The sequence below is a fragment of the Mobula hypostoma genome, chromosome 2 (assembly GCF_963921235.1).
Source record: "Mobula hypostoma chromosome 2, sMobHyp1.1, whole genome shotgun sequence".
NCBI classification, from domain to species: domain Eukaryota; kingdom Metazoa; phylum Chordata; class Chondrichthyes; order Myliobatiformes; family Myliobatidae; genus Mobula; species Mobula hypostoma.
In genome coordinates, this window is record NC_086098.1 from 32,423,303 (window position 1) to 32,447,510 (window position 24,208).

The 24,208-nt window shown below is 43.6% G+C and overlaps 1 protein-coding gene across 4 annotated transcripts in view; it reads left to right on the top strand.

The window, feature by feature from the left end:
- The window catches only part of pfn4 (profilin family member 4), a 40,778-nt gene that overhangs the window by 817 nt on the left and 15,753 nt on the right, over nucleotides 1–24,208 (top strand). The window lies entirely within an intron of this gene.

Sequence of the window (24,208 nt, forward strand, 5' to 3'; positions counted from 1 at the left end):
GTGAACTAGATTCTCTCCCCCTAACGTCACCTATAAACAATGTGCTAAGCGGTTTCGTCTCTATGGCGACGCAATCATATCGACAACGCTTTGTGATTGATTTTAGGGGGAGCTCTGAATATCGGGAGGACGTGGTGAAGCTGATTGGGGTTGGAGCAATGGACTGAGTCGACTGTTGGGTTTGCTCTCAGGCGGGGGAGGCGGTAGAGATGCAACTGAGAAGATGAAGGTAGCGAGCGGGAAGGAGGAATGGAAGAATAAGCGGCCGATTGATGATTGTAGTGGCTTGTCGTCCACTGACGGAGACAGTGGACATGATTTCAATAAAATAAGGAAGAGCTTAAGGTTTTGTTGAGTTTTGCATGTGGTCCTGTTTCTGATGTCAATCCATTAGACTAAGGATTTGAAAAAAGTTTGAGATCTTGTGGGTGCAAAACTTTTAAGGGATGGGACAATCATAGTATTTTGTAAAGAGGGCATGCAATGTGAGAAAACGTTGGGGTTAATAGACATGGGAGGAAGGAAAGTAACACTAAGAAATTATATTGAATGACATTGACTTTGGGAATAATTTCTGGAGTGCCTGTAGATGTATCGATGGACCAAGTTTTAAAATAATTTAATTGGGGGAAAAGTTCTCTCTCTCTCTATCTTGTTTTACGGCGGTTGGCATCCAGCTTAATGGTGCATTACTGCCACCCTCTGCTCCAGAATGTGCACTAGACATACATTCTAAACCCCTTCACCCAATCTCACACACACACACACACACACACACACACACACACACACACACACACACACACACATATATATATACAAACCTACACTTCACCCTCCCATCTTTGACCATCCTAGTATCCTATTCCTGTTTATTCGTCATATTCTATAAAAAAACCCCTGTACCCCTTAAAAACGCTAAAAGTACCCGGACTTGTGCTCTCTCACCCATGCCCAGCAACCCTTTTAATGTGAATTCCTGCATCCCCAACTCCCTTAATTTACTTCTCATCATCTCTCTCTGTATCCCATACTTCCTGCAACTCAGAACTACTTGTTCTACTGACTCCTCTTCCTGACATTCCTCACACAATCCTGTCTGGTGTTTCCCTATCATTTTCAATGTTTTGTTTAATGCACAATGCCCCATCCTTAACCTAGTCCACACAATTTCCTCTCTTCTGTTTCCATTACCTACCCTAGTAACTGCAACACTCTTTTGTATTTGATATAAATGCCTCCCTTTCCCCTCCCTGTCACATCTTTCTTGCCACATTCGGTTGACTTTTTCCACGATTACACACTTAACCTCTGCTTTACTGATACTAATGTGCATTTCCACATTTTCTTTCTTTAACGCCCTCTTTGTCAACTCATCCACCCTCTCATTCCCCTTCACCCCTACATGTGCTGGAACCCATAGAAATTTTACCTGACCTCCCTGATTTGCAATTCTTGTAACTAACTGAAGGACTTCATAAAGTACATCTTGCCGACTGTTTGTGTGAAAAGACCTTAAACTTGCTAGAACTGAGGATGAATCTGAACATATCAATGCTTTGGCTTGTCTGGCTTTCTGCACCCATTGCAACGCAACCAACACTGCCAGCATCTCCACTGTAAGCACCCCTAACTTATTAGATGTTCTTCTGCTGATTCCAATTTCTTTTGCTGGTATTACCACCCCAAACCCTGTCACTCCTGTTTCAGGTTCCTTCGCACCATCCATATAAATGTGAGTATAATCACTATACTTTTCCATCACATGACAGTTAAATGCATTTACCAAATCTGTTTTATATCGTTCTTTCCTTTTTACCTCTAACAAATGCCAGTCTATGTCAGGCTATACAAGCTTCCATGGAACTACAACCAGATAAACTACTGAAGGACTTATCCTCAGATCAAATACTCCACATTCTTTCGCGTTATCATTCCCTACCCGACTAAAGGTATCCCTCCGAAACCTCCCATTTTCCCAGCACTCCTGCAACACTCCTTTAGTAGGGTGAGAATCATTGTGCCCCTGCAAGTTAGCCCAGTAGTTTGCCATCAGTTGCATCCTTCTTAGTTCCAAAGGCATTATTCCCACTTCTACCTGTAGGGCTGACACTGGTGACGTTTTAAAAGCCCCACTGCACACTCTCAAGGCCTGAGCCTGAATCACATCCAGTTTCTTTATAAGAGACCTAGCTGCTGATCCATATACTATATTTCCATAATCCAATACAGATCTTACTAAAGCCACATACATTCTCTTCAAAGCTGAACAACTTGCTCCCCATTCCCTACCAGTCAAACATCTCATCACATTTATTACTTTTTTACATTTCTCCTCAACTTTCCTGATATGGTCTGCCCATGTTAATCATGAATCAAATATAACTCCCAGAAATTTAAATGATGCAACCCTTTCTAATTCAACCCCATACATCCTTAACTTCTTCCCTACCTCAACCCTTTTCCTGGTAAAAAATACAGTTTGAGTTTTGTCTACTAAAAATCTACATCCCCAATCATAACCCCACTCCACCACTTCATCAATTGCTTCTTGTAGTTTCCTGATTATATGGACCATGTTCCTGCCTCTTTTCCACAAGGCCCCATCATCCGCAAACAGTGACCTACCTATATCCACTGGTACCTTTGTGAAGACATCATTGATCATAATGATGAAAAGTAACGGGCTAATCACACTACCTTGAGGTGTGCCATTTTCCACTATGTACTGTTTTGATAATTCTGATCCAACCCGAACTTGAATTTTTCTACCAAACAAAAAATCTTGAATCCAATTAAAAACTCTCCCACCAACCCCCATCTTGTGCAGTTTAATTAATAATCCTTCCTTCCACATCATATCATAGGCTTTTTCAATGTCAAAGAACACTGCCACTACTGACTCTCTACTTGCCTGGGCCTTCCTTATTTCAGTCTCTAACATAATCACTGAGTCCATGGAATTCCTTCCCTTTCTAAAACCACTCTGATAACTTGCCAGCATTCCCCTTTTCTCAAGCTCATACGACAACCTTTCTGTTATCATCCTTTCCATTATCTTACATATACTTGATGTTAATGCAATTGGTCTGTAGCTAGTGGGTTTTGACAGATCCTTGCCAGGCTTCCTTACTGGAATTACTACTGCTTCTTTCCATGCACTTGGTAATCTTCCCTCCTCCCACACTCTGTTATAAAAATGCAGCAACTTCAAGAGCGCTCCTTCTCCTAGATTTTTTAGCATCACAGAGCATATCAGATCTTTCCCTGGGGAGGTTGGTCTCGATCTCTTTATTGCTCTCACCATTTCTGCTAATGTAAATGGATCATCAATTATATCATCTGTTCCTTCCCTCCTGCTTAACACACCTGGGTGTTGGCTCATTATTCTTTCCCTTCTTCTTCTCCCTTCATCAGACAAATTTTCTGAACTGTGTATCAGTACAAATGACTTGGCCATGACCTCAGCCTTATCCCTACTGGAGACTGCAGTTTCCTCCTCGGATATCATTACTGGATATTCCCATTCCCTTCTATCTCCTCCCATCCTCTTAATCATTCCCCATGTCTCTCCCACAGGTGTTGTTCTTCCTACCTTGTCGCAAAAACTCCTCCAACTTGCCCTTTTAGCTTGAAGTATAGTTCTTCTCACCACTGCCTATGCTTTCTTATATTGAACCAAATGCTGCATATTATGGGTTCTTTTAACTAGCCTGAATGCTCTATTTCTGTTTTTTACAGCCTGACAACATTCCTCTGTCCACCATGGTACCAATTGTCTATTCATCCTATTTTTACTCCTAGGTATAGATCCTTCTGCTGCCATGATAATTGCTGAAGTCACCTGACTGTTTAATTCATCTACATTTCCAGAAATATCAATCTTTGTCAACCCTTCTTCACTCAACTTCTGGAACTTATCCCAATCAGCTTTTTCAAACACCCACTTTGGGGTTCCGCCACCTGGTCTTACTTCAACTCTTTCACCCACTGAACACAAAACTGGGTAGTGATCACTGCCTACTGTTGAAGCAGTCCAAACTCCCCAGTTACTAAAGCCAGCCAAGGTATTAGACACTAACGTAATATCTAACACTGACTCAGTTCCTGTTGTTATATCTATCCTTGTGCCGCTACCATCATTCATACACACCAAATCCCTTTCTTCCATCAAATCTTCAATTACCTTTCCATTTGGATCTGTAATCTGATCCCCCCATATTGTGCTATGAGCATTGAAATCTGCCACACCACACTACTTTATGTCTGTTTTGTCCTTGTATCTTTAATAGGCTGTCCAAATCCAACCTTTTACATGGATTGTAGTAGTTAATTATAACCACTCCCTCCCCTCTCTCCCACACTTCCACCACCATGTATTCCTGATCATCTCCTTTTTCCAGTACCATATATGGTATACCCTGCTTGATTAACATAGCACAACCCCCTCCTCCCCCAAGTTTTCTATCTTTCCTTATCATTGTATACCCATATACCACAAAGTCTCAAGTTGGTTTTAACCAAGTTTCCTGAATACACACTACATCCGGTTTTACAACCATTTCTTTAATAAAGTGCTTGAATTCCTGGCTATTGGCCAGTAAGCTCCTTGCATTCCATTGTAAAAGAATCACCATAATTAGTATTAACCAACACATGACACTTCCTGGCTTGACTGATTACTGAGGTTCTCCCTCACTTCCTCCCATGTCAGTCCTACTAACCCTAAATGGTTTACTGCTGCTTTTACCACCAGCTGAATTTTGTCACTTTTTGACTTTACCTCAGCCGTACTATTAATCACTCCTGCAATGAATGTTACTAGAGCCTTTTTGTCTACATAAATCCTGTCATTTGTTCTTTGTTGCATCTCTCGTATCCCTATTGCTCCCTGTTCATTAGGAGCATTATTCTGTTCTTTTGACATTCTTACAGCTTCTGCATGTGATCTTTCTTTTCACTCTTATTTCTTGAATTTTAGTCTCCCGTCTCACAACCTCACACCCATTATATGCAACATTATGAGCTCCTCCACAATTGCAGCATTTTGGTTGAACTCCTGTTCCGCACTTTCCATATTCATGATCACCCCCACATCTAGCACATCTCCTCTGCCTTTTACAGTTTTTAGCCACGTGTCCAAACCTTTGACAATTATAGCACCTCAGTAGCTTTGGCACATACACCCTTACTGGGTAACTCATGAAACCCAGGAACACCTTCCTTGGCACTCTTTCTTCTTCAAATTCAATCAATACTGATTCACTTTCCTTTTTCACTCCCTCCTTTGTTGTTTTCAGTCTTTGAACATTCATTACTTTCCCTCCTTTGATATTCCTCTTTATCTCCTCCATATTTATACTCATTGGTATCCCTGTGATCACTCCTTTACAACCACTGTTTTGTGCTCCCACCCTCCCAGTGTATTCCACTTTGCATTTTCCTATCTCTTTTAGCTTGAGTGCTTTCTCAAGTTGTTCCTCATTCACACATCTTACCAGTAAGTTGCCATCATTAAGGACTTTTGCAAATACTATTTCCCCTATCTTATTTGTCAGAGTTGTTGTTAGCACAAACAGGTTAATTTTCTTCATATGTCCCTGAGCCTTCTCATTAAACCTAATTATGACAACACCTCCTCTCTGAGCTTGTTCATCTTCCTCACTTTCAGAGCTTTTTCCACCATCATTTCTTATTCTTTTATTCCCTTTGTCTTGGTTTTTATTCATCCGACCCCTCACTACCTCCTCATTCCCTTTATTTCTCCCTTCACAATAATCCACCTCTCCCCAGCTGCCTATCTCTGGTCCCAAGTCTCTATCCCTCTCCTTCTCCACTTTCTTTCCCTCAACCCCGCCTCTTATCTTGTCCGCCATTACCGGACCCACACAAACCCCTCCCAGCAATTTCCGTTCCTTCCCCACTCTCTTTCCCTCAACAGGTTCCAAACCACATTCACGCATCAAGCAAAACACAGCCAGCTTCCAGTCGAGCCAACTCAGCCGGCCTCCCTAGCCGGGGGAAAAGTTATGGTTGCTAAACGTTTAAAAGGATTTTGTGGTGAAGTTAGAACTGATAGCTCATTGGTGTTGATTAAATTGATGGGAAAAAGTTATTGGATAGGGTTAATTTAGGTTACATGAGTTATATGGTTCATCTATGTGCCACCCTCCTGAGATGTTTTCAATCCCTTCATGTAGCAGCTGTGTGAAAGGATAAAAAGCGGTGTTGTAGATGTGATGGAGAACATGATTATGCCAATTGTGGAGAAGGTATTAGGCTAAATTATAGCAATTGTGGAGGAAAACGCAGCTGTGCTTATACAGGATGTGATTTGGATAAGAAAGCTGGAAGTGCAGTGTGTTCAGATGGAAATGGGCCTATGATATATGGAGGCTCTGCAGAAAGTACCGAAAACAATGTCAGTGAGACTTATTAATATCCAGAATACAGAAAGTTTAAAGACAGGTGAGTAATGTGCATAATTGTGTAATAAAGGATTCTCTGAATGTTGATAAACTGAAGTTTGTTACTCTTATGGCAGGTGTGGTAAATTGTACAGCACAAACTAAAAGCAGGTCAGAAAAAAATAAAATTATATTAAAAGCTGAAGTAAAACATCTAGAGATAAAAGAGTTAACTCTAGACATTATTAATGATACCTTACAAGGAGGAGTAAATAATGTTCAGACTTCAAAGCAGTGTTGTTAATGTTTTTCCTAATCTTACAATGGAATGCTGTTAGCTAATAGTGAAGAGTTTAAGAAATTTATTGAAAGTTTTCCAAATAAACTTGATGTTATATGTGTACAGTAAACCTGTTTGAAATCTTGTCTAAGTTTCAAGATACAAGGTTACGTTGATATAAGACGCGATCGGAAATGAGCAATGGAAGAGGAGTGGCTATCTTTGTCAAAAATGGGATAGCACACAGAATTTTGGAGATTGGAGTTGTTTATGAGACAATTGTGGTTGAAATTTGGGGAATAATAGTAAAGTACAGATAATCAAATTTTATAACCCTTGTTAAAGGTTAATACCTGATGCATTGGAAGGTGTGTGTGGAAATGGGAAAAATAAGATTAAGAGGTGTGGGGATTTTAATGCTTAGTACTATGTGGAGTTGTAGTGACATAAATGTGAATGGGATGGTGGTGGAAGACTTCCTGGAATGAAAGTGTTTTGTGTGCTTGCTTGAATGATGCTAAGAGTACAAGGATAAATCTATTTAACAACACAGTTTCTGCTATAGACCTTACACTAGTATCATAGGCTATAGCAAAGGTGTTGAACTAGGAATAGATGTGCATCAGAGAAACAGATCTCATATCCCCAGATGGTATTTTAAAAAGGCAAATTAGAATGTATATGATAATTTATGTGAAAATAGATTACCTGATCATTTGTTTTTGGAGGATATTGAGTTGAGTATATCTTGTGTTCTGTACTCAACTCAGTACCTAAGGAATCAAATCATTGATTCAGATCATTGACAGATGATAAAAGGAGAGCTGTTTCCTGGTGGATGGATGAATGTAAAAGAACTGTGAAGGAACAGACTAAAGCTTTTAGGGAAGTTGGGCAGTGTTACTCCTGTTTATCTTTAATACAAAATAAAAGAGCTCAAGTTATAGTTAGAAGAGTAGTGATAAGGGCAAAGAAAATGAATTGGAGAATGTACTGTGATAACATTGGGCAAGAGATCCAGCTAGGGGAAGTTTGGAGCATAATACAGAAAATGGGAGGAGTTAGAAAACTGGTTACTTTACCAGTTTTGTATGGTAGGGAGAAGGTAGCAGTTACTGGCTCAGAAAAAGCAGTATTATTAGCAAAAACATATGTTAGTGTACATAGTTCAGCAAATTTAAGTAAAGAAGAAAGGTCTTAATATAAAATAGAGATGGTTTTCGAAAGAAGTCCTCGAGAAAAAAGAATGCTCCAGTTCCTGCTTGAATATTGAATTGACATTGTCTGATCTCAAAAGGGCTGTTAATGGTGCTGGTCAGAAATTACCTGGGAAAGATCATAGTTGTTATATTTACAGTTATCAGATTTGAAACTTGTGTTGGTTTTGAAATTCTTTAATATAATATGGGTTGGAGGGTGACTTCCTGCCTCCTGGAAATGAGTGGTTGTTATTCCCTTTTTTTTTGAAACTTGGTAATGATCAATCAGATCCTTTCGGTTATAGCGCAAACATGAGGAAATCTGCAGATGCTGGAATTTCAAGCAACACACATAAAAGTTGCTGGTGAACGCAGCAGGCCAGGCAGCATCTCTAGGAAGAGGTACAGTCGACGTTTTGGGCCAAGACCCTTCATTAGGACTAACTGAAAGGAAAGCTAGTAAGAGATTTGGGGGCGGGGGGGGGGAGATCCGAAATGATAGGAGAAGACAGGAGGGGGAGGGACGGAGCCAAGAGCTGGACAGTTGATTGGCAAAAATGGATATGAGAAGATCATGGGACAGGAGGCCTAGGGAGAAAGAATGGGGGAGGGGGGAAGCCCAGAGGATGGGCAAGGATGGTCAGTTATAGACCAATTTCACTAACTTCATTGGTGTGTAAGATAATGGAATGAATGGTTTTCTTATTTGTGGAAAGTGGTGGAAAATTAGCTGTATATCAATCTGGATTTTGTAAATGGAGAATGACCATGCACTTGGTGTTAACTCTGGAATCTGATTGGAACCTAAGTAAGGCCCAAGTTAATAAAGAATAAATGGTAGCAGTTTTCTTTGATGTAGGGAAAGCTTATGGTAAGTTATGGACACAAGGGTTGCTGCTTGAAATGGAAAAGATGGAAATAAGTGGTAGAATGTTCAACTGAATTCAAGATTTTTTATGAGATAGGAAGATGCAAGATAGACCGGGAACAACATTTTCTAACGAGTAGAGATAGAGAATGGGACTTCACAGAGAAGTGTGTGTAGACCACTGCTTTTTAATATTATGATTAATGATAATTAATTATTTTCTTAATTATTGGCTTAGACATTTCCAAGTCGCTATATGCTGCTGATGGTGTGGTAGAGAGGCAGGGATAAAAATTGTGTATTTAGGAAAATGCCTTGCCTTGCTCCCTTAACTCCTGGTGGAGTCGTTGGGGCACCGTCATGACAAGCTTTGCACCAGTCTCTTCCATCTGTCGCGGTTGTGTGCCAGAGCCTGGGTCACTGCAAATGTTTTCTCTGGCCATTCTTTAATGTTGTCCGTCCATCTTTTCCTCTGTCTACCTCTTCTTCTTTTCTCCTCCACAGTTCCTTGTAGAACGCTCTTTGCAAGGCCACTGGATCCTGTTACGTGGCCGTACCATCTCAGCTTTCTTTTCTTCACTGTTGTGAGAAGGTCTTCATGGGGGGCAAAGTGGTGCTGGATGGTCTTGTGGACCTGCTTGTTTGTGATGTGGTCCAAGTATGACATGCCCGAGATGTTGCGATAGCATCTCATTTCCAATGCCTGTATCTTCCTTTGTAGCTCTGCTGTGAGGGTCCATGTCTCACATGCATACAGGAAGATGGAGAATACCAATGCACGCAGGAATCTGATCTTGTACTTCATGGTGATGTTGCTGTCCTTCCATATTGTCTTGAGTTTGAATAGTGCAGTCATTGTTTGTGCGGTTCTTGCCAGGACTTCTGGTCTTGATCCTTCATTAGTGATGATTGCCCCCAGGTATTTAAACTGCTGCACGGTCTCAAGTTTCTGACCATGGACTGAGATGTCTGTTGCGATGACACAGTTGGCATTTGCCATGAGCTTGGTTTTCTCGGCACTTATTTCCATTCCAAACTTTGTGGAGGCTCTGTCAAGATGGCTGACCAGGTTGGCCAGTTCGTCCTCTTTCCCTGCAAGTTCATCAATGTCGTCAGCAAATCTTAGGTTTGTGATGTTCCTCCATCTGATGATGACTGTGCCCACATGATCTTCAAGGGCAACACTCATGATTCGTTTCAGGAAGACGTTGAAGAGAGTGGGGGAGAGAAGGCAGCCCTGACGGATTCCTACAGAGGTATGGAACCACTTCCCGATGGGGCCTTGAGCGAGTACTGCACTGGTTTCCTTGGCGTAAAGCTGATGGATTGTATGAATCAGCTTCTGCCCCATGTTGAATTTCTTCATGGTGGCCCATAAGGCATCATGCCAGACTCTGTCAAACACCTTCTTGAAGTCTATGAAGACGTGGTAGAACTCCCTCTGGTGTTGAAAATCTGCTCAGTGGTGCTTCTGCCCTTACGGAAGCCTGCTTGTTCCTCGGCAATGATGTCTTCTGCCTGAGGTCTCAGTCTGTCCAAGATGATTCTGAGCATTACCTTGCTACATAGGAAAATGCAGGCAGTTATTAATGAAGTAGTGGAATGGGGATGTCAGTAACTGTCTGTTGCAAAGACTAAAGTTATTTTTCTGAAAGGAACATTACACCCACAATTGATCTCAATTTATAAGGTAAATCTCTTAAAGACGAGTCAGTGGTGAAGTTTCTAGATATGTGGATGGACACAAGACTAACATGGAAGGTTCATGTGAATAAAATTTTAGAGAAGTGTAATAAAGTCCTTGATGTGTTCAAGTGCTTAGTTGGGTGTGATTTGGGTGTAAGCAGGAGGTCACTTAAGTAAATAGATAGAACATAGAATAGTACAGCACGTTACAGGCCTTTCGGCCCACAATGTTGTGCCAACCCTCAAACCCTGCCTCCCATATAACCTCCCACCTTAAATTCCTCCATATACCTGTCTAGTAGTCTCTTAAACTTCACTAGTGTATCTGCCTCCACCACTGACTCAGGCAGTGCATTCCACGCACCAACCACTCTCTGTGTTCCAAAGATTCAGGTTATTAAGAAAAGATCATCAGAGAAAGTATCAGTAGTCACATCTGAGATGGTCACCATCATTTTAGCCTTGAACGAGTTGAAGAAGTACAACTGATTATGTACTTCTGTGCTCTGATTTGTTCTTGATCTTGACATCTATTACTTCAAATTGACATCTACTTCAAATTGTAGGGTCAAAATCGTCAACTGTCCATTTCTCTGTATAGAAGCTGCTTGGGCCACTGAGTTCCTCCAGCACTTTTGTCTGTTGCTGCAGATTTTCAGCATCTGCTGTTTTCTGTCTATCCAGCTCAGAGCACCAACCATCATAGCCTCCCTTCTGCAACAAAGGGAGGAACTATTTCACCTGGAACGCAAAGATCTCCGTCCTATAACCATAAACATCCTTGTTGTTGTAAAGCAGGGGTCCGAACCTGGGATCCACAGATCCCTCGGTTAATGGTAGGGGTCCATGGCATAAGAAAGGTTGGGAACACCTATTGTAAAGTTTAATGGAGACTGGCAGACCAACATAAGCTGTATTACTGCCACCAACTGAGTTGGAGTGTGGAGCAAAGTGGAATTATACCCACTAAAAAAAAAACAAATAATATCAAAAAGTCTCGTACTTTTCAGAAAGTCAAATGCAAACTTGTATACATTGCGATGGCAGTGTTATTCTAACAAACTTTTCATACTAAACTCTATCTGTCCTAAAGATCTCAATTTAGCAACCTAGTATGTCCAATACATAAATGCATAAGTATAACTACTTTTATACCCATCTCCCATTGAGTTCCCACCATCTGAATTTTATATTTTCGTTTCCTCATCCCAACTTTATTACCTCAGGGATCAAATAGACTTTGTAATTATGGCTTTCACTTCCCCTTTATGCAACAGTACCACTACATTTATATTCTTAAGTTTGAGTGATTGCTGGGCTAGAATGTCTGCCACCTCATTTCCTTCAACCCCAACAGAAGTGTGAACAAAATAGAAATATCTATACAGAAACCAAATTGTGTTACCATGTAGCAGGAGCTCACGTACACCAAACCACTGCAGGTTTAAATGTGAAAATTGCAGAAAATGCAACAAAATAGGACAAATATAAAGAGCATTTTGGACAGAGTGTAGCGGTGTGCTACGCACAGCGCTAGAATAACCACACGGAGTCGGTGAGTTAGAGTGGCGATGAAAGGGATTTATTCAAACTTCGCGGCCTGCTTTAAAGCCTTCCCGTTCCCGCCCTCCCTGGGGTGGGACTGCTGTGGGGAATGCATATTCCCAGACCCTTTCTGCGGGCGGGATTTTCCCCCTGCTGGTGAAGATGGCCTGGCGCCCTTTCTGGGGCCGGCCCTCTGCCTGTGCGCGCTGTTGTGAGCCGGATCGTATGTGCTAGAAAGTGGGTCGCCACATAACCCCGCCCCCCCAGAACCGGCGATACCTCCCCCAATGTCCACAGTTTGGATCAGCCTCTGTTTGGGAGGTCTGCCCCTGCGTCGCGGTGCCTGAGCCTGGACCGGCTGTGCCAAGTCCACATGGGCCGGTTTGAGTTGGTCCACCGTGAAAACCTCCTCTCTCCCCCCAATGTCCAGCACGAACGTGGACCCGTTGTTCCTGATCACCTTAAACGGCCCCTCGTAGGGCCGCTGTAGCAGTGCCCGGTGTCCGCCTGTCGTACAAAAAGAAACTTACAGTTCTGCAGGTCTTTGGGTACGCAGGTCAGGCTCTGTCCGTGCTGTGAAGTGGGTATGGGGGCCAGGTTACCGAGCCTCTCCCGTAGTCTGTCCAGGACTGCTGTGGGTTCTTCCTCTTGCCCCCTTGGGGCTGGTATGAACTCTCCTGGGACGACCAGGGGTGCGCCGTACACCAACTCGGCCGACGAAGTGTGCAGACCCTCTTTAGGCGCCGTGCGGATTCCGAGCAGGACCCAGGGAAGTTCGTCCACCCAGTTAGGCCCTTCCAGGCGGGCCATGAGAGCCGACTTCAGGTGACGGTGGAAACGCTCCACTAGTCCATTGGACTGTGGGTAGTAGGCAGTTGTGTGGTGTAGCTGCGATCCTAAAAGGTTGGCCATAGCTGACCACAGGCTGGAGGTGAACTGGGCGCCCCTGTCGGTGGTAATGTGGGCCGGTACCCCGAAGCGTGCTACCCAGGTTGCGATCAGTGCTCGGGCGCAGGATTCGGAGGTGGTGTCGGTGAGCGGGACTGCCTCTGGCCATCTGGTGAACCGGTCTATCATAGTTAGGAGGTACCGCGCTCCTCGTGACAATGGCAGGGGTCCCACGATATCCACATGAATGTGGTCGAACCTCCAGCGGGTGGGTTCGAACTGCTGCGACGGAGCTTTGGTGTGCCACTGCACCTTGGCCGTTTGGCACTGCGTGCACGTTTTGGCCCATTCACTGACATGCTTACGAAGTCCATGCCACACGAACCTGTTGGCGACCAGCCGGACGGTTGTCCTGATGGAGGGGTGCGCTAAGTTGTGAATGGAGTTGAAAACCCGCCGGCGCCAGGCTGCCGGGACGACGGGGCGGGGTTGGCCGGTAGCTACGTCACATAGTAGGGTCCTCTCACCTGGGCCTACAGGGAGGTCTTGGAGCTGAAAACCGGAGACTGCAGTCCTGTAACCGGGGATCTCAGCATCTGCCTGCTGTGCCTTTGCCAGCGCTGCATAGTCCACCCCCTAGGACAGGGCCTGTATGGTAGGTCTGGATAGTGCGTCCGCCACGACGTTGTCCTTTCCAGAGACATGCCGGATGTCCGTCGTGTACTCAGAGATGTAGGACAGATGTCGCTGCTGGCGGGATGACCAGGGGTCGGACACCTTCGTGAACGCAAAGGTAGGCGGTTTGTGGTCTGTGAACGCGGTGAAGGGCCTACCTTCTAAGAAGTACCTGAAATGCCGGATTGCCAGGTATAGTGCCAATAGCTCCTGGTTGAAAGCACTGTATTTGAGTTCAGGTGGTCATAGGTGTTTGCTGAAGAACGCCAGGGGTTGCCAGCGACCCTCGATGAGTTGTTCCAGCACTCCACCGACTGCTGTGTTGGATGCGTCCACCGTGAGGGCAGTAGAAACGTCTGTTCTGGGGTGCACTAGCATCGCGGCGTTTGCCAAGGCTTCTTTGGTTTTAACAAAAGCGGCTGCGGCCTCTTCGTCCCAGGTAATGTCCTTGCTCTTACCCGACATTAGAGTGAACAGGGGGCGCATGGTTCAGGCTGCTGAGGGGAGGAAACGGTGGTAGAAATTCACCATACCCACGAATTCCTGCAGGCCTTTGATTGTGTTGAGTCGGGGGAAGTTGCGGACCACGTCTACCTTGACGGGCAGCGGGGTTGCCCCGTCTTTAGTAATCCTGTGGCCCAGGAAGTTGATGGTATCGAGTCCAAACTGGCATTTGGCTGGGTTGATTGTAAGGCCGAATTCGCTTAGGCGGGAGTTGAGCTGGCAGAGGTGGGACAGATGCTCCTGCCGACTACTGCTGGCTGTGAGGATGTCGTCCAAATAGATGAATGCAAAGCCCAGGTTGCGTCCCACCGCGTCCATTAGCCGCTGGAAAGTCTGTGCGGCATTCTTTAGACCAAATGGCATTCGGAGGAATTCGAAAAGTCGAAACGAGGTGATGAGTGCTGTTTTGGGGATGTCGTCCGGATGTACCGGGATTTGCTGGTATCCCCAGACGAGGTCTACCTTGGAAAAGATCCTTGCGCCGTGTAGGTTTGCTGCGAAGTCTTGAATGTACGGCACAGGGTAGCGGTCTGGCGTTGTAGCCTTGTTCAGTCTGCGGTAGTCACCGCATGGTTTCCAGCCCCCCGTTGCCTTGGGCCATGTGCAGGGGGGAGGCCCATGGACTGTCGTATGATCCCCAATTCCTCCATCTTCTTGAACTCCTCCTTCGCCAGTCGGAGCTTGTCCGGGGGAAGCCTTCGAGCACGGGCGTGGAGGGGTGGTCCCTGGGTCGGGACATGGTGCTGTACTCCGTGTCTGGGCATGGTTGCCGTGAACTGTGGTGTCAGTACTGATGGGAAATCCGCCAGGACCCTGGTGAATTCGTCATCGGACAGCGTGATGGAGTCCAGGTGTGGGGCTGGCAACTTTGCTTCACCCAGGGAGAACGTTTGGAAAGTCTTGGTGTGGACTAGTTGCTTCCCTTGCAGGTCGACCAGCAGGCTGTGGGCTCGTAGAAAATTCGCCCCCAGGAGTGGTTGGGCGACGGCAGCCAGTGTGAAGTCCCACGTGAACCGGCTGGAGCTGAACTGTAGCCGCACCGTGCGGGTGCCGTAGGTTCGTATTGTGCTGCCATTTGTGGCTCTCAGGGTGGGTCCCAGTTCTCTGTTGCGGGTGTCGTAACTCGTTGGAGGTAAGACGCTGATCTCCGCTCCAGTGTCGACCAAAAAGCGGCGTCCCGACTGCTTGTCCCAGACGTATAGGAGGCTATCCAGATGGCCAGCTGCCGTAGCCATCAGCGGCGGCTGGCCCTGGCGTTTCCCGGGAATTTGCAGGGTGGTCTGCAGCGGCGGGCCTCTGTGCCCCACCGCTGGTGGTAGAAGCACCATTGTTCGTTGGGCTCCTCACTCCCGTCGCCGGGTTTTGTAGGCTCTGCTGCCGGGCCTGGTCTGGTCTTTCATTGGGCACGCGGCTTGGTGATCTGTGCGACGGACGCCCCTCTCTCTTTCCTAGCATTCCACAGCACATCTGCCTGGGCCGCCACCTCCCGGGGGTTGCTGAAATCTGCGTCGTACAGCTGCAGGCATATGTCCTCGGGCAATTGCTCTAGGAACGCCTGCTCAAACATGAGGCAGGGTTTGTGTCCTTCCGCCAGGGCCAGCATCTCGTTCATTAATGCTGACGGCGGCCCGTCTCCCAAACCATCCAGGTGCATTAAGTGGTGTGCTCGTTCGCACCGTGAGAGTCCGAAAGTCCTTATGAGCAGGGCTTTGAATGCTGTGTATTTGCCGTCCTCCGGGGGCGACTGTATAAACTCCTCAACTTGTGCAGCAGTCTCTTGGTCGAGGGAGCTCAGCACGTAGTAGTAACGAGTGGACTCAGAGGTTATCTGCCGAATGTGGAATTGAGCTTCTGCTTGTTCGAACCACAGACGAGGTCTCAGAGTCCAAAAGCTTGGCAGTTTTAACGAAACTGCGTGAACAGATGCGGCGTCGGTCATCTCTGGTCCAAATATCGTTTGGGCCGTCAGGGTCACCAATTGTAGCGGTGTGCTACACACAGCGCTAGAATACCCACACGGAGTCGGTGAGTTAGAGTTGCGATGAAAGAGATTTATTCAAACTTCGCGGCCTGCTTTAAAGCCTTCCCGTTCCCGCCCTCCCTGGGGCGGGACTGCTGTGGGGAATGCATATTCCCAGACCCTTTCCGCGCGCGGGATTTTCCCCCTGCTGGTGAAGATGGCCTGGCGCCCTTTCTGGGGCCAGCCCTCTGCCTGCGCACACTGTTGTGAGCCGGTTCATGTGTGCTAGAAAGTGGGTCGCCACAAGAGCACTAATCTGCATGCTTTTGATTAAAAATCTGAGCCTTACGATTTACAATGTGAACACTAACAGACAAGTAATATGACTTACACCAGAAGTGAATGGCAAATTAATTTAAATGGAATTGGGTATTGGCTCTGTTCTTTCAGTTATTCCACAAAATGAGTTTAAATGGTATCTCAAAGATACTGAACTGAAGCCTGCAGATATCCAACTAAGAAGGAATATGCAGGACAAATAGCTGAGACCAATTCAAAGTTCAAAGTAAATTTTGTTATTAAAGTACATATACAACCCAGAGATGCATTTTTTTTCTGGGCATACTCATCAAATCTATAGAATAGTAACTATAACAGGATAAATGAAAGATCAACCAGAGAGCAGCATATGACTGTGCAAATGAAAATACAGTAGATAGCAATAAATAATGAGAACATGAGATAATGAGGTAAAGAGTCCCTAAAGGGTAGTAACTGTTCTTGAACCTGGTGATATGAGTCCTGAGGCTGTTGTACCTTCTACCTGATGGTAGCCGCGAGAAAAGCATTTGGGGATCTCTGATGGATGCTATTTTCCTAGGACAGCATTTCATGTAGATATGCTCAATGGTTGGGAGGCCTTTACCCGTGATGTACTGTCCGAATATATTATCTTTGTAGGATTTTTCATTCAAAGGGCTCTTCAATTAAAGAGGTTTAATGTTTCACTCCTGAACAAGCAATCCTGGCGGGGGACTACAGAGATGATCTAAACTGGGTACTTGGAAAGATGGTCAGAACTAGACCATTCTCCTACGCAGTGGAGATTGTGCCTGATATCATCTGGAGACAACACATTAATCAGTTAAGGAGAGCAGAGTTAATTCTTAGAAAACAAAGCAAAGCAGCTGTCGGAGCCTCTTCCTGCAGTACCAAAGTCAACTCTTACAGCCACCACAGAGGAAGCCCCGGAATCTGAGATTGTTACACAGCCACAAGTCTCATCTACCAAGCAGAGTGACATCTTCTCCTTGTCAAGAAAGACATTATCCCACAGGAGTAAGAAATCTTCCACAGCAATTAAATCTTTAGGTTTGAATGAGACAATTCAAAATTGACTATGCTGTGGATGCGTACTTAGTGGTCGTATTATATAGTATACTGTGTATATAAGATGACTAGAAAGCAATATATTACATATTTGAGTTCAGGTGCATTCTGTATTGAGTTGGAGTTTATAGCTAAGCAGGGTATTGTGTATTTACTATTTCAGTAATATTGTAAATTTATTGTTTGATTAAGCATTCTTTGTTATTTACATATAATTCATTTTGAGGTATATGTAGAAGTGCATGAATGGCATGCATCACCACAGCACCATGTCATAAGTCCACGCCTCACTAAAAATAGAGAAGTAGACACATTATTCCCAGTTCCATGTTTTTCTTTTGATTACTTTTATGTTTTGGAGTTAAAAAACATAAAAGTTAATACTGCTACTTTGTCTGACAATCTTTTCTTAATAGTCACCTGAAACTTTGAAACATAAACAGAAACACCTGAATGACCTGTCACTGAAACTTCTGAGCCATCTGTGTAGAAATGCAAGAAGCCATAATATCTGCCTTGCATATACAGTATTATTGAAATTCCTGTTCTACTGATGTACAGAAAGGAGTACACTGGGATTGTGTTCCATATTAAACAACCCAAGGTTTTGTGCCCATTTATCTCCCATCCACCCAAAACTAGGACCTTATGAATGTGTTGCCAATATTAGATAACCAACTTTATGTTCTCTTACATTAACCCAATAAGCCATTGCTAACTGTACCCTGTGTAGATGTTAAGGTACTTCACCCATTTCTACCAGTAATTTCAATGTTTGAACTTGAAGGGGTTCCCAAACTCTTCTTTATGCCATAGATCCCTCCTATTAATTGGGAACCCCTGATCTCGGGACTTTAAGATCACTGGTGAAGCTGACCCATAAGCATCACATCCATAAATCAAAGACAGATCTGATTAAAGCAATATACATTGGTTTAAGTGACCTCCAACTTGCACCCCAATTATACTCAACTACGCACCTGAGCACATTAAGGGCTTTTTCACACTTCATGTGAATTATTATTCACATGCATCTTGTGTCCATCCACATAGCTAGAAACTTCACCACTGACTCTTCTCTAAGAGATTTACCACATAACTTGAAATCAATTGTGGGTGTAATGTTCCTCTTAGAAAAACCAATGTTGAAGAATACAACTCATGATGCTCTGAACACACCATCAGCGATGTAACCTGGGGTCATCGGGTGTTTCGAGACTTTCAGCATCAGACACCCTCACCCAGGCAACTCAACCATGGTTAATCAAACCATGACTTGTGTTCTGGTACCACGTGCTGCAGGTCCCCATCCAGAGCTATCTTGAGCCTTTCTCTGCTGCCTCGGTAATGTTGCTGATGGCTCTCTGCCTCCTTGTACCAGCGATGCTCAATGCGCCAAGGGCTCTGCGAAGACTCCCCTGTGAAGCCCTGGCAACCCACTTCAATGGGTATGCACTTTGCTTTCCATCACAGCCTCCAACTGTTGCTGACTAGTTCCTCGTATCTGTCAAGCTTCCTTTCATGGCCCTCCTCCAGTTGAGCCTCCCACGGCACTGTCGGCTCCAGCAAAATAATGTGTTTTGCTGCCTCTGAGACCAGGAGCATGTCTGAGTCTTTGCAATAGAAATTTAAACCCCCGCTAACTTCGGCCTTACAAGTATCAGATTCCACACTTAACACTGAGTTCATGGTCATTCTCCCTTTAAGAAATCCAGATTGGTATAATAACTAATTTCCCACTACTTTCCACAAAATGAGAAAGCCTTGCTATTACTATTCATTCCATTATCTTGCTGTATGTACATGTGAAGTTAGCGAAATTGGTCTATAACTGGAAGGATCTGATTGATGCTTATCAGATTTCAATATAGGGATAATGACCACGAATTTTCAGGAAGCTGGAAATTGCCCTTCAACCCATATTGTATGAAAGAATTTCAAAGCCAATGTAAGTTTGGAATCTGGTAACCATGTAAACATATTATAACAAATATCATCTTTCCCAGGTGATGTCTGACCAGTGCCATTAATAGCCATTTTGAGTCCAGATAATATAAATTCAACATCTAAGAAGGAATTGGAACAATCTGAGGATTACTTGCCAAAACTGTTTCTCTATACTTATATGTACACTGACACACATTTTTCATAATAATTCTGCTTTTTCAGAGTCAGTAACTGCAACCTTTTCCCCACTATGCAAAACCAGTAATGTAACCAGTTTTCTAACTCCTCCCCCCTCCATTTTCTGAATTGTACCCCAAACTTCCCCTACCTGGATTGCTTTCCCAATACTAACACAGTACATCCTGCAATATATATTTTTGCCTAACTCACTACTTTTGTAACTATAGCTTGAACTATTTGTTTTATTGCATGAAAGATGAACAGACTAACTTTCCTAAAAACTTTATTCCACAGCTCTTTTACCATCTTTCACCCATCCAACAGCTTTTCTTTTATTATCTTCCAACGATCTGTGAATTGATTCCTTAGCTATTGAATTGAGTACAAAGCACAAGGTATTATTACTCAACTCAATAGCCTCCAAAACCAAATGATCAACTTCCAAAGCTCTCCAGCCTTTATAACTATTTTCTTGCCAATTTGCCAGAGTATCTCCTTGGCATGTATGTCATCAACAGCCCAGATAATGTTGCTCTCGGAGCAGTGGTTTTGTAGAAAATTGCTGGCTGCTGGTAATGTCCCAGCTTCCATGCAGCGCAATTCCTTTGCGGGAAGTCAGAAGTGAGCCCAAGGGTGGATACTAGCAGACCCAATTGCCTGTTCTGTCTCTATACTCAGTACAAACCTCGGATAGACAACAACAGGGATTTTCAGCATGTGTTGCACAGTCCCATTACTTTATGTAGTGTCTTGATTGAAAAGAAATACAGGTTTGTGATTTTTTTTTGGTATTTTAGTTAATTTTTATAAATTATGAATCTTAATTAAAAACCTGATCATCAGAGACATTTAAAAGTAGCTTCAAGAGCTTTGAGCAACACACACAAAATGCTGGAGGAACTCAGAAGGCCAGGCAGCATCTATGGAAAAAAGTGCAGTTGACGTTTTGGGCCAAAACCCTTCAGCAGGCCTAAGTTTTGAGCAGCAGACTGGGCTCGGGCAAAATTGGATGCGTGGGCTCAAAATGTAAGTATGGTGGAAGAATTATTGCCAATATTTTTTGGCTGAAAACACATCAGCAAAGTGACTGATTGGTACTATCTGCTGTACTAAACGCATGTTAGGGAAAGTTTTCTTAAATCACAATTTAATTCAGCATTATGAAGGGCTATATATAATTTGCAGCTTAGTCAAAGGTTTTGCTTTGAAAAAGAAAGAAGAGGCAAAGAGAAAAATCTAGGTCTGAGAGACAAGGCAGCTGTGGGTAGAGGCACCCAGATGTTTGAAAATCCTTTAACATAGAAACATAGAAAACCTACAGCACAATACAGGCCCTTCAGCCCACTAAGTTGTGCTGAACATCTCCCTATCTTAGAAATTACTAGGCTTACCTATAGCCCTCTACTTTTCTAAGCTTCATGTACCTATCCAAAAGTCTTTTAAAAGACCCTATCATATCCACCTCTACCACCGTTGCCGGCAGCCCATTCCACGCACTCACCACTCTCTGAGTAAAAAACTTACCTCTGACATTTCTGTACCTACTCCCCAGCACCTTAAACCTGCGTCCTCTTGTGGCAACCACTTCAGCCCTGGGAAAAAGCCTCTGACTATCCACACGATCAATGCCTCTCATCATCTTGTACACCTCTATCAAATCACCTTTCATCCTCTGTCGCTCCAAGGAGAAAAGGACGAGTTCACTCAACCTGTTCTCATAAGGCATGCTCCCCAATCCGGCAACATCCATGTAAATCTCCTCTGCACCCTTTCTATAGCTTCCACATCCTTCCTGTAGTGAGGCGACCAGAACTGAGCACAGTACTCCAAGTGGGGTCTGACCAGGGTCCTATATAGCTGCAACATTACCTCTTGGCTCCTAAATTCAATTCCACGATTGATGAATGCCAATACGCCATACGCCTTCTTAACCACAGAGTCAACCTGCGCGGCTGCTTTGAGCGTCCTATGGACTCGGACCCCAAGATCCCTCTGATCTGAGTCAGATCTGAGTCACTGCCAAGAATCTTACCAGTAATACTATATTCTGCCATCATATTTGACCTACCAAAATGAACCACTTCACATTTATCTGGGTTGAACTCCATCTGCCATTTCTCAACCCAGTTTTGCATTCTATCAATGTCCCGCTGTAACCTCTGACAGCCCTCCACACTATCCATAACACCTCCAACCTTTGTGTCATCAGCAAACTTATTAACCCATCCCTCCACTTCCTCATCCAAGTTACTTATAAAAATCACAAAGGGTAAGCGTCCCAGAACAGATCCGTGAGGTACTCCACTGGTGACCGACCTCCATGCAGAATATGACTCGTCTACAACCACTCTTTGCTTTCTGTGGGCAAGGCAGTTCTGGATCCACAAAGCAATGTCCCCTTGGATCCCATTCTTCCTTACTTTCTCAATAAGCCTTGCATGGGGTACCTTATCAAATGCCTTGCTGAAATCCATATACACTACATCTAATGCTCTTCCTTCATCAATGTGTTTAGTCGCATCCTCAAAAAATTCAATCAGGCTCGTAAGGCATGACCTGCCTTTGACAAAGCCATGCTGACTATTGCTAATCATATGATGTCTCCCCAAATGTTCATAAATCCTGCTTCTCAGGATCTTCTCCATCAACTTACCAACCACTGAGTTAAGACTCACTGGTCTATAAATTCCTGAGCTATCTCTACTCCCTTTCTTGAATAAAGAAACAACATGCGCAACCCTCCAATCCTCTGGAACCTTTCCCGTCCCTATTGATGATGCAAAGATCATCGCCAGAGGCTCAGCAATCTCCTCGCTCGCCTCCCACAGTAGCCTGGGATACATCTCAATTGGTCCCGGTGACTTATCTAACTTGATGCTTTCCAAAAGCTCCAGCACATCCTCTTCCTTAATATCTACATGCTCAAGCTTTTCAGTCTGCTGCAAGTCATCACTACAATCACCAAGATCCTTTTCCACAGTGAATACTGAAGTAAAGTATTCATTAAGTACCTCTGCTATTTCCTCCAGTTCCATATATACTTTTCCACTGTTACACTTGATAGGTCCTATTCTTTCACGTCTTATCCTCTTGCTCTTCGCACACTTGTAGAATGCCTTGGGGTTTTCTTTAGGGATGGAAGTGATTGCGGACATAAGACTTTGCTGAAGGTGGAGAAGTTACTGCTTAAAATCCTAGAAGCTGTCTGTGGCAGTCAGAAGTAGAGTTACCCAACTGCAACTTATATAAAACATTCCTGGGATACCTTTCTGGTTCCTCATATGTTTTTTTTTGTTAGTTACCCTGTTCTTATACCTTTGCCTCTTCTTTAAATATACTTGGCAGTAGTTTTTCATATCTTCTCTGCTTTTTTAAACTCTTATGCTTTTATGCACTTTAAAAGATTCTGCTTTAGCTCTTGATCTCACAGATAACCTCCCTTTTCTGTTTTGACTGGATTTTTTATGCATCATTGGGTGATCTAGATTTATCAGTTCTGCCCTATTTCTTTCTAAGGTCATGTTTGCCATGAATTCCTTGAATCTTGAATGCTTCCTGTTACTCTGAGAATGATTAAATTTTGTGTAGCTGTTTCCAAGCACTTTTGCAATTTAATTTCTCTGTCTAGTATAGTTATCCAAATTTAATGTATTTTCTCCTACTTTTTTCTTTTTAATAACTTTGATAAATTTAACTGAATTGTAATCTTTTACTCGAAAGTGTTCTCCCTCTGATGTTCCTTCCACCTGCCCAATAGCATTCACTAAAATTAAATTTTCAATAGGCCCTCCCTTCTGTCATATGATCATCACTCATCTACAACCCATGCCCCTTTTTGTTAGACTTGATGCATACTGGCTGAAGAAATTCTACTGAATACAGTTTAGAAATTCTCTTATCTTCTATCTTTTTTACACTGACTGCCTCTCATTTAAAATAGGGAAATCAAAATACCTCTCTATTCTTGCCATAGAAGTAGAGCTGATAAATTTACTCTTTTTGGTCCCTTGAACTGTTTGGAGTTCAGTATATTAGTATGATTACCCCTAGTTTTATGTACTTTTTTTAATACAAATGTTTGTATAATCCACATAGGTTTATTTGATAATCTTCCCAACATATCAGTCATTCTCAGTTACGATGCTCTCTTTAACAATATGATCAATGGCCTCTTTTTATTACCCTCTTCTCTATCTCATCTGTAATCCTTGTAAGCAGATTACTTGTCCTCTTTAAATTGTGTTTTGATCAGTAATGACCAACATTTACTTCCACTTGTTCTTGTCCCTCTTGGCTGTAGTCTTGCTGGCCTACTGCAATGCAGTTTTTGAATCATACATATTGCAACCACAGAGTACATCCACATAGGTTGAAATCAAATGCATGATTGTAGCTTTCAGAGTGGATTATGTTGAAATTCTTAAGCATTGTTCCACACTATAAAGCAATTTATGAGAATTGAATCATATTCCTGATCCCAGTAAAGCCATGGGGCAAAATTTGGGGTAAGGAAATTAGATACCTTTTACAAAGTGCTCCATCTTGCTCTCAATATTTTGGCATTGATAGAGCCACCCCATTTCCGCTTCTGACCTGTAATGACTTCTTAAATGTTGGTAGGGGAGGACTTACAAATATTGGATTGATTTAATATTACTGCTTGCGTAGCAGTAATAGTTT